Source organism: Homalodisca vitripennis, chromosome 4 (genome assembly GCF_021130785.1).
Source record: "Homalodisca vitripennis isolate AUS2020 chromosome 4, UT_GWSS_2.1, whole genome shotgun sequence".
In the NCBI taxonomy this organism is placed as follows: domain Eukaryota; kingdom Metazoa; phylum Arthropoda; class Insecta; order Hemiptera; family Cicadellidae; genus Homalodisca; species Homalodisca vitripennis.
In genome coordinates, this window is record NC_060210.1 from 39,090,394 (window position 1) to 39,103,037 (window position 12,644).

General features: G+C 30.8%; 1 protein-coding gene across 8 annotated transcripts in view; it reads left to right on the top strand.

Annotated features, from left to right (window-relative positions):
* The window catches only part of LOC124359175 (complexin), a 746,642-nt gene that overhangs the window by 468,118 nt on the left and 265,880 nt on the right, over positions 1 to 12,644 (top strand). The gene's annotated exons all lie outside the window — the stretch shown is intronic.

Consider the following 12,644-nt stretch of genomic DNA (forward strand, 5'->3'; position numbering starts at 1 on the left):
GGTCACGTTGAGAGCTTCAGTTCACCTTTTTAGTCTGGAATCTGACGCTGTCACAGACTTGACTCATGAAGTCTGGACTCGCCATAGCTACATTATGTGTATAAAACTCGGTTACTCCACCGTGCTTTGAGATCGTGTTTGAAACATCATAGATGCACTCAACCGTGCACATAACGAGGAACAGGATAATACATCTACGCATAGATTACACTATATTTTGTAGTCTAGTTTTCTCTGATATCAAAACTATATAAAAGAGTTTATTTAGTGCTTCTTCTTCACCGTTTTATTTGGATCTCTTTAGATGAGCATGACTCCAGATTCCAGAAGTAAATTATGTGACAGCAGCAAATACCAGACGCTGCACTAAACGGAAGGGCTATTGGAGTTAAATTCTACACATTTCACATTATAGCATGTAATCTAATGGAAAACTTTCTAAAAGTATTCCTTCTAATGTAACGTGAAATTTAAATATTCAAGAATAGAATGGCCCATTTGCTATTGATATGAAAACTTTAACTTAAATCATTTATCATATTCATAATAATAGCATGAAGTCTCATAATATTTGTCTTTTTCTCATACAGGGAGCTGAGTGTGAAATTTGTAGCGTAAAAAATTGTCCGAGTGATTGATACTCCTGAATGCTGCTGCTGCACTGATTTGCACGCAACTATTTAATTGAAACTTTAATTCAAAAATAATCTCCATTTACTTTTTTTAGAAATACTTTTATTTTAATAATGGTGTTGGAATGTCCTTACTCATAGGACAGAAACCCATAAGTTCGAATTGCAATTTCAGTACAGAATTAGGTTTACACGCTGGTGTGGAGTAACATATGTACAGAATCTTAAAGTCCCTTTTAATGTACAAATATAAAAATAATATTAACCTTAAAATTTAGCATTATTAGACAAATAGTATGTTTAATTTAAAGCATGTCCTAATTTTATTGTAGATCATAAAATGGGGTTGTGTGAATTACATTGTTGCCAACTTTGGCTCCTATATGATAATATTATTTATAAAATACATGGCATATCTACAATTTATTAAATAGTACATTAGTAAATGCATATGTAACATGAAGCTATAAAATCTGGTGTGTATTATACTTTCAATGATCATTAATTAAATCATTATTTTTCATACGGTAGAGGCTAACGAATTTTGTGTTCATTTTTAAGTTTGCAGGTAGGGTTTAGCGTTGGAAAGGCATAGGGGGTGAAGATAGAGTGAATCAGTGAGGGTTCTTGAAATAATGATGACCTACTCCAAAAGTTTCCATCCCCGTCATGTCTCCTACTCGTACTCGCACTTTTGACTACATTCAACGAGTTTTTTCAACCCACCTGAGGTTACGTATAGGAGAGTCAGTTTATTTTTATCTACAGGTTCTTGGATTTGGGATTGAAGTAACTGTGTAAGTAACATAACGCAATCTTGTATTCATATGCTTGTATTGTATGTTTAAATATAACTATAAAAGTCGATGCCATGTGTTTTCTCTTAGAAAGTGATTCTATGAGTTATTAACTTTCCTTAAAGCTTTCAATTACTTCACGTACTTATTGTAATGTAAGATGTATTGGAAGGCCGTATTATATAGTTCTTATAGTTTTACATATTCCATTACATTAATGTGTAATTGTCTGGTGTAGTAAGATAAGCATTTCAACATATCAGAAACAGTTACTAAGCAGTATCATATCCTTATTGATTGCTGATTTATTTTAATAATGTAAAACTATAGAATATAAAAATATCTATACATTTTAAGTTTCACTATATAACTGGTATTTAAAAAAAAAAACAATAAAATTATAATTGAAGTCTAATCTTCCAATGATTATAAAGCCTCAGTTTGCGCTTTATTATTTTTATATTGTTGTATTCGAATTTTAACATTTTTATGATGGCTTTCAACTTTATAATTGCAGTTGATAACCCAAAAGAAATTAAAGTTATATTTATATTCCATAATGCGGAAATACTTAGATTATATACCATAACAATTATTGTTTTTAAAATTACAACAATAATAATACTTAAATTGCTGGTGTGTGCTGTTTTTAATTTAATTTTAACGTTAAACTCAAACCATTTCGATATATATTGTTTCCGGGCATTATATCTATGATGGGTGGACTGGTCCCCGGATATTGAAAAACTGTCATTGGGTGATTGACGAACCAATGTGGACGCTTGTACGGTTTTCTGTAATTGAAATATTTTACGTTTTACCTTAAATATAGAAATATTCAACAATTTTTAAATACTGCTTGATTTTTACTGTTCCAGTTCCATACTGGAAATCTTAAAAATTCTATTGTCTTTAGTTTGGTATGTTAATCACTGCAACCTTATAATATGTTATAAATCTTAAAAGCCTGTTTTATGTACCAAATTTAAATAAAAGAATGGAGTTAGAAACTGTCGATTAATTTGAATAAGAGACTGCGATATACTGAAATGTAACGATTGTGAGCGATACGGTGCAGGAAGCATTGTCAGCCGAAAACCACTAATGGAGGCAGTGACAGCTTGTTAACTGAGTTCCAAAAACAATATATACTGTAATTAAGCCTAAAAGTGCCTGTAGTGTGTTACAAAACCTCTAGTATGCTATATACTATTGGAAATAATATTCAAATGAATTTTAAATATTTGTAGTGTAATTAGATTATGCATGTACATTTATTGTCCTCTAAAAATGAGTGTTTAATATAAATTGTTCCAAAAACATTTTAAAATAATCACTTTCTGTATTAATATGTAGTCATCATAAGTTACAACTGATTCACTAGCATAGTTATATACAAGATAGGAGTATGTCACAGAGTGGTGTCACTTTACAGACCTCGGTGAGGTTGCAAGCAACATTTTCAATTTATGGTTAATTTTCTTTCCAAGATGTCATGTGGACAGATAGGCTTACTTACAATCGCGCAGAAAATAAATATTACATCTCTGATTGTCGACAAACAAAAGAGAAACAGTGATAAGACTTCGTGACACTGAAATAAATTCCATAGTGGGAAGCATAACGTCATATAACTCATTCTTGTCTATGTGAAGTTTCATGCAAAATTTGAAATTTGAAGATTAAAACTTCCTCAAAAAGTCTTAGAGAGGAAATTTAGAGTCTAAATTCCATAGAGTGTAGGACTCCCAACATGAAAATATGGCCTTTGTAAAAATGAAGTTTCATAAAAGTTTCAAGTCTGCAGGTCAGTGTTTTTTTAAGATATGCGAAAGAACACGAAGATAGACAGAAATAAACTTTTTCTACACAATTATTGTAGCTATTAGAGAATGATTAGCGAATTACTTTTCATAGTAGTATCTGAATTCTCAAGTACGGTAGAACATGATACTCCTCAAGATAAATAAAATAAAATTGTAACGAAAAAAGAATTTAACGTCATCTTATTTTTTAATAACGTGTTTTCCCCTCTTTTCACAAGTTTGTATTTATAGAGATTTAATTTTTATATGAATGACCTTTATTATGGAATCACACAGTTAGTTGTAGGTTATCGGACATCTGCCAGTTCCTGTTGCCTTTTCTCTTTGTTTAGACAAAGCTCGGATCACGTGACTCGCAAACTAACATCGTCTGATAATTAACTGCTCTTCCCTCACCGTCTTGTTGTCGACTCTAACGGAATTGTTTAATTATAACCACGGCAAGGCTTAATTACTTTCTCCTAAACTGATTCTTGGTTTATTCATCCGTAGCAATGTGATGAAGTCTCAATCAAATAAACAAATCCTTTTTTCGAGATAAAAATAATGCAGTGTTGTTTAATAAATCTGTGGTGAAAATTAAAAGTATAGGTTTTTTTATTTCGTCCTTTAAAACAAACCAACGCAGTATATAACATGTTAATATTAGTATATAGTTTGGGTCATAGCAAATTCTATTATTCTATAGACTCCACATTACAGGGTCTTTATAGTAACAAAATCAACTGTAGATCAATCTTATTTCCATTACAAGAAGGGCTTTTACAAACCAAAAGATGGGTTAGAAATGTAATGTCCTCTTTCAGGCCTCCTTGCAAACTTTATTTTTATGCATTTATATATATATGCAACATTAAAATAATAATAAAATAGTGAGTGATAGTAATCCCTTCAAAGACAAAATAATTTACTGCTTTAGATACGATGATGATATGTTATGTCATATAACGCAGATGAGAACCAAGCAGGACAATATTCCTCAATTATATATCACCAACAATTAAAGCTTAAAATGAAATCCAAGGGATCAAATTGAATTTTTAATATAACTAGTTCTAATCTTAACGGAAATAACTCATTCGAAATGTATAGGAAAACAATCAAAACAGATCTTCAAATACTATCATCATCAAGCATTCCTTGGAAATAAATATTAGCAGCATTTCACTTAATGATAAATTTTACATATAATAATGGGTTATTACAATAAAAGGATAGAAATGAGAATAAATAAATTTCTAACTTGCAATATGGATGTCATCTGCATATTTTTAATAAAATTATTTCAAAGAAAATGAGAAAAATCAATAAAAAACAACATAATACAATACTATCCTAATTATAAAGAAATTCATAAACATACATGTGTACCTTTCAATACCAAATAAAAAAATCTTTAATCAGTTTCAAATCTTTAAATAGTAAATTTAACTCATTGAAAAAAATTTTAACTAAAATGATCACACACAATAATTGTGCATACAGTCTGCAGAATACAACATGAACTGTAGTGACTGTAAAAGCTATCATTTTGAAAAATTAGCAGAAATTTTTGTATACAAGCTTTGAAAACAAAGAACGTGCCTAAATTAAAAATAAAAATTCGCTGAACATGTATTACATATATACCATAACTACACAAATATTAAATAGAATATGGAAATTTTAGATATCGCAAGGAAAGAAACACTAAAGAAAATTACACACACACACACACACACATATATATATATATATATCCAAATAATAATCAGAATCCTCATAATACTCTAAAATTAGCAATTTCTAAAATAAGAGAAACATAGTTAAAAGTGATTTAAATATTAAACACATAATACCATTCAAAGCTGCAACTGTTAAATAAATGTACCATCTCTTTGAATGTATATTTAGTTGTTAAATATTTGCTTTAGAGGTTAATGTACACACTGAAGATGGCTGAGTGTAGAAATACGTGTGTGATAAATAAATGTTTTTTTATTGGATTTTTTTGACTATTTATTATACTTATTCGGAATACAGCATTCTGATTAAGAATTGGTTTATCCGCACATTATCTCCAGGAAGGTTCAATGCACAGCGCAGAGGTTTAGCGCCAACGTTTGTCCACTGCACATTAAGACACATCTGGTAGAGTTGCTTTCAGACAACCCTTTGGACCAGAAGAGATTACAATAGGCGGAAAGAGAAGCATTTTGACTGAAGTAGGATTCTCAAACCTAGTACTTATTTACGTACTTACTTCATCGAAATATCAAAGAAAAACTCAAACATGGTATCGAAAATTCCTGAGAAAGAGAGTAGATTATATTGTTCTAAATTTGATATATTTAGAACGAAGTAGCGTTATCTTTCACACACACACACACACACACACACACACACACTACATACACACACACATATATATATAGAAGTAGCTATATTTCCTTTATCTGCGTAAAAACGTTAAATTCCTCTATGGCACTAGAAAAAAAAGACATACGCTGAGAATAAATAGCGAAAAAGGGCGAACGAAGAAGATTTACTGCCAAAGTAGTAGATCTACGTGTATATGTATACAATTTCTTGATCTGACAACAAAGTAAATCTGACTATGGAGTTGGAAATATTTCAACAAGAAATGCTCCTATATCGAAAATCTCAAGGGGCTTGTCGTGAGTTTTTTTGGCCTGGCAAAATGTTACATAGAGAATAAGCGTACTCGTTGTACGTTGAAAATAATGTAACAGTGATGGAAAAATATACTATGCAATATGGGATAAGCTCTTTTTTACCCAATATTGCATGAAATGTCCATAATTAACACCCATATAAGAGACCCATAGCGTAATCCTTCAATATAAAATTAATCCGAGTATGTTTCATAATAGGAATATGTTTTGAGCAAGGCACATAAACCTTCTAAAATATAGGCTCATACAATAAGTAACTATACTTTATTGACACGTGTATTGAAGTTCAACGTCTCGTAAAATTACATTACTCAAATGTACTTTACGCTTCGTGGTCATCAGTTCCTAATCCGATATCAAACCGGAAATGCGGTAATCCATGACGTTTGTGGTTTTATCTAATTGTGACATGTGAAACGCAGAGTATTCCTGGTCTGTATTCACTTCCGAGTAACACTAGCAGCGATAAATATTCTACGTCATGAAACCGTATATCACGTGTATACGTGTTTAGTATGAGAAAAATTAATAATTTGAAAGTACCTGGATAGTTTCAATATATTTAAATTTATTGTTTATTATTTATTCAAATTTAAGTGTATAAACACTAGCTGCGAGTGTTAATATACGGCCAATTCAGCATGTAACACGTGTATAAATGTTTACGATGAGTAAAAATAAAATTATATACAGTAGTATTTATGATTTTAGATATTAAGAAAATTAACTGAACACATAACTTTACCATTAATAATTTAAGATACTTTCACAACATACATTTTATTATCCATATTACTTGCTGTCTACATGTTAGCAATAAATGGCTCAAGGAATAACAGTAACATTTTGACAATAATTTCTATTTTTCTGTCTGTAGGTAGCAAACATGTTTTTGGACTTGATCATACATTTCGAATTCACAAGGGGAATTTTATTAATTCTAGTTAATTATTTATAATATCAAACAATATTATTGTACTAGTGTTCTCGTAACAACATTAAAATACATTATTGTTTAAAAAATATTTTTTAAATAAATATGTGCTATTGTTTACAATACATATATAGTCAGTTATAAATGCTTGTGATTGTTTACAAACAAATAACCATCTATGAAAACTTTAAAATTAGGCAAATTTCATCAATTTAACAGCTATATATCCATATTAATTAATTATAATATATAATAATGGTATCTCACTATTAGGCCTTAATTTCGTGCATTGTACATACACACAGACAAAAAATATACAGATATAGAGGTTTCTGCTAAAGAATATATCTGACATATGAATACATCTCGCTGTTACATTTAATCATATAATAACCTCAAATAGTTTACCTCAAATCTCAAATTGCGTGTATTTAAAAGACGCAGGGTGGTTAATTAGGAATATTGTCCATTTTAACCAAGGTCATTATTAGATATTTCAAGGCTCGTTGCTTTCACGTAAGGAGAGATAACCAGATTTGGATAAAATAATTAAGTATTCAAAATTAGTAGTGTGGTTTGAGATAGGCTGGCCCCCATGTAAGGCTATCATTACATCCTAGAAGTATTATAGTTATCTGATACAAAATAATGGATACCTTGCTGGGATAAAATTATATCCAAATACCCTTTACTAACTTTTACATTACAAAAGATTTACTTATTCCATTAAAGGATTTAACTTTTACGTTCCTGACAGCGAGGCATAGTATAAGTGTCAATATTATTTTACAACACCTCTAGTGATTGCAGAAATTTCCTGTAATAATAATCATCCCAGACAGCTCCTCTGCTTGCGGACATGAAAATCCTTGTCATGGAAAACGCAAATAGACAAAACATTTACGTAGTCCGAAGCATTTCCTCTATTCAATTAAATTTTACACGAGTGATTTTTCAATTTTTCATATTGAAAATGACAATTCTAACATTTCAATTATTAAAATAGCTCTAGTGTGAAGTCCGAAACGATAGATTTTTGTAGTATTACTTTTGCACCTCCAATATGATTTTGAAACTGACTGATTCTGTATATACACAGATTGATATTGACTCAGTACAATATTTACTTAATACACGTATATAATGCACCTACTATATTAACATATATCCACTTACCAAGTATAATCTAATATACTCACAATTATATTCGAAATACAAAATAAAAATACTGAATTATAAGGCATCTTTTCACTTATACCCTGATTTTAAAACTAAAAGGAAACCGGAAACTAAATCATAATAAAGTATTTCATTAAGAAAAAAATAGAAAAAAAATCATGTTTATTCTAAGGAGTACAATTACTTACTTACTGCTTATTTTATGGCTAATCATCAAACAATTTTTTAATGAATACTTGTTTTAAAAAACCATCTAATGGTTAGTCGATTGACATCTTTTTATTGTAAGTTTTTAATTTTATGTGAGTTTCTTTCATGACACTAGTTGCTAATGTGGCACCTTGCATTGCAAGGTTTTTTATATAATAAAACCCAGAACAAGCGATTTCAATTAAATGAAGCTATTTGCGTCGTTGTCACTGCAGCAGTCATACTTCCTGCCAGTGCGGTTCGGGCTAGGACACCGGTTATTGAAAAACTGTCAAAGGGTGATTGACACATCCAACGCCTGCACGTTTTTCCTTTTCACTTGAATTGCTTAATTTCTAACCATGAAACAACCAGCAGTGTTTGATGAGATGACACAACATGGCTTTTCCATTCAGCTGGAAACCGATTAAATGTACGGATCCATATCAATCGTATATGTCATTTAATATTCATTTCAGACCATTGGCCACATATTTGGAGTGTAGCAATAAATTTTAAACCATTGTTTTTCACTTAACATTCATTAGTAAGACAATTATGGTCAAATACTTTGTACATTAAAATTAAAATAAATCTTTCTATGAAGAAACTTTGAGGAGATTTAAAGATAATTAGGTAATAAATTTAAATTTTGAATACCATACTTGAGTATTTGAAATATTTCTTTTCACATTATTTATATATAACATAACCAAATTCAATGAATCCCTTTAAATATGTGTATATTTGAAAATTTTGAATTACTTGCAAACTGTCTTTTTCCCGCGTTATTAAATTTATTTTCAGTCAGATGTGAAAGAAGTCATGAGATTTCGCCCTTAATAACGTCGCGACGCCACGTTCCAGAGGCTGCAGTGTCAGTGGTACAGCCACTAATGGTGGCGGTGACAGCTCGTTACCGCTTTCCAAAAATGACGTCGACTGTAATCAAGCTTCTGCGGAGCTGTCATTCATACAGCGCTCTTAAACTCCTTTTCGATTGTACGGTGATTCATTATTCATAACCCTTGTTCAGGAAGACGTTTGAAATTGAAATGTATCGGGTTTATTGATATTATTGTGAAATAGTTATGTGTGTTATTGTTAAGTTTCTAAAATACCAAGTTCAAGTTTAAACTAGATTATAACTAGGTAATGACATACTTCAATACATGTAATACTAATTGTAATATATGTTTTATACTATACCATTTATATTAATAAGCTATTAACCACTTCAGTATAACGGCCAGTAATAGTCGGCTCCGATAATTTTCTTCTAGTAACCATACTGATTTTGAGCATTAGAATATACTATGTCTATTTCAATTAAATTTACTGAAATTTAATCATATTGAAATATCAGTTATCGAACAAAGAGCAATAGTATGAAACGACGCACTGCGCAATGGAATAAGAGCTCTTTGGTTTTCAGTTTTTATGTCAATCTATAAAAGGAACATCTCTTTACCAAGGTACTCGAAAAAACGGAAGATTACAGTTCAAACAAATACTGTACTATGTAATAAGTAATATTATCTTAAATTAGCACAAGAATTCTATAGAAATCTCTCATTATACATAATTCAAAAAGGTTCTTTATGGTGCTTCCAGAGTAACATGATATTCAAGATGGGTAGGGTTGGAGGTGGCCTCTTTTCGAAATCCCACGAAGACAGATAACGCGAAGAAAGGGAGGGGTTAGCTCTGTTGAAACTCTTCCATTTGAAGAGGACAAGAGAAACAATACTCCGTCATGTTTAGGTTTGAAAAATGGAACAACACCCATTCCAAAATTCATCGTCCGCAGTAACCCACAACTATCGATCAGCTCTTTTCACACAAATTCTTGGAATTTACTCGATAATGTGCCGCTTTTATAAATATACAAAGCATTGTCTCCTTATATAAGTGACAGTGAAACATAGTTTATTCCTTTACCCAGTATAAATTCTACTGGCAGTTATAAACCAGTAAAAAGTGACGTTTCCTTGTGAACTGATCATTGAATAATAAAAGTTACCTCTGTCTGTAATACTTTATATGTCCTATATCATAAGATTATATACAGTGCAATATATATATATATATATATATATATATATATATGTCGTTAAATTCTAATTTATGACATGCAACACGTTTCTAAAATGACTTACAGCTAAAATCCAATGGTTTTGACACGTGTAACACTGCTGATACGTTTACGAATAGAGGGTTGTTATCAAGTGAATTTGTTTATTGTTTAATCGTATTATCTGGTTACAATACAGTTTACGTAGAATATTATTGGCTCTTTGGTACTTCGGTCGAAATTGACAATTCTGAGTTAATCCAATTTAAAGCGGCCGCATCGCTGGATCACAACCACTCCGATATATGCAATTGACAACCTCTAAAACTCCAATGGCTTTTCTGTCCAATAGCTTTGAGTGTGTCCTCTCTTCCCAGAGTCCATTAGGTAGAAGGGTTGTGTAGTTCGTTCTTCGTCACAAATATACCTTTGAACATAAAATGGGAAGTGAGGTTTTAGATCATTTCTCTTTTTAACGTAATTAAAACAATTTTGTTTAAGCTTTTGGGGTTATTACTTAAGTTTCTATTTCGGATTGGTCTAGGATTGAATTACAAATCTCACTATTATTTCTATTAGGTACGATTGTACATTATTTAAAATATATGAACTAAAAAAGCTTAGCTTTATTTCTTGCAAATTGATTTAGTCTCATTTCCTTTCATTTCTAATTATATAACTGACCAATTTAACTACGGGTAGCAACATTTCAACTGTAGAGTGACTTTTGGTGTTTGGTCTTTCAGTCTATCTGTCTGTATGTCTGTCCGCACTGTACCTCGGCAAAGAATTTCAAGTAATGAAGGTTTTCACGAACCTTCATTTTTGTATGAGCAAATTAGAGTTCGACGATGGTGTACGATATCCAATGAAATTTGGTTTTCATTGGGGAGGCCTGTTAAAGAGTGTAGTTTCATGTACTACTACCTTAAATTAAATGTCCTCCTTTAGTCCTACCATTTACACTAGACAGAACTACTAAGAACTACAAATATTCAGACAGTGTTTTTTGTAGACTTCAATATTTAAGTAATTTAAATTATCTTTTTAGTACTATTTTGATAGTAATACTTATTGATTGCAAAACCTATTATATGTTTGCCAATAATAACGTAACTCTAGTTTTTATGTACATTTTTGCGTATATTAAAACCATAGTGGATATTCCTAATGTAGTATTTTAATGCGATCAAACCGTGCAATATTGTTACATTAAAAATACATATTTACCTGCCATTAAACTATAAATTTTAATTTATTGAAACACAAAGTAGTTTGTAAACTTATAATTTATCTTGAGAAGAGAAGTGAAACACTAAATTTTGAAAATATAAGGGTAGACTATATTGCTAGAATGGAACAAAAGTGTGTTTACATGGTGCTGACGTCATGGGGAATATCCTCAACATATCATATAATATGGAAGATTGGGCTCACTTAAACCAAATAGTAAAATTGCTACTTATTTGCTATTTTCTGTACTATTTTACCACAAAATGTACTTAAGTTTTTATTATTTTATGTATAAGAATGAAAAACTGTTTTATCCTAAGTAGTGTTGGTTATTAGTCATAAGCATAACGTAAAGGCAAATATCCATTTTTAGTTAATCATGTGAGTGAATATCCGGATGCGAACATTATATTTTTACAGGTAGAAGTATGTTTTACCATTACATAATCATTTTGTGGTGTAAGATTAAATTTTTTAAGTAATAAAATAGATGTATACATAATTTTTAATACTTTCACAAATTCCTAGGAACACAGTATATTATTTATTATATCCGACATATTATTTATACGGAAAGTAATAAAGTATCTGGAATATGCACGATGTATGTAGACTCGCAAGTCACTGTAAAAATAACTTTTACCTACAGCTGTCGATTAAAATCAACACTAGCAATGCTTATTTTTATATCCCGTATTACGTAATTTTTACGCACATTTGCTGTTCTATTAGAGATTGCATATTTTGTAGAGTAGAATCTGAAATAGATTATATATTGTATATTTATCAGTGTATATAGTACTGACAGCCCTTTTGGAAAGGTTATCCATCTTAATGTACAACTCAAATCCAAAGAGTGAACTCACACAATGTTGACATGAAGTAATAAACAATTGCAAACCAAACCTAAGACATACTGCGATGAGAGAACGTAAAGCCACATAAACCATTGGAATAGTCTACACCAAGGACTGCTTGTTAAAAATACGTATTTTAGGAGAATAAAAGAGGCTTCGGGAATGTCAGTTGGGGTTAATCTTGATGCGGCTCTTGCTATCGACCTATCCCTCCCCCCATAACCTACACCCTCCCTCGCTTTCTTCGC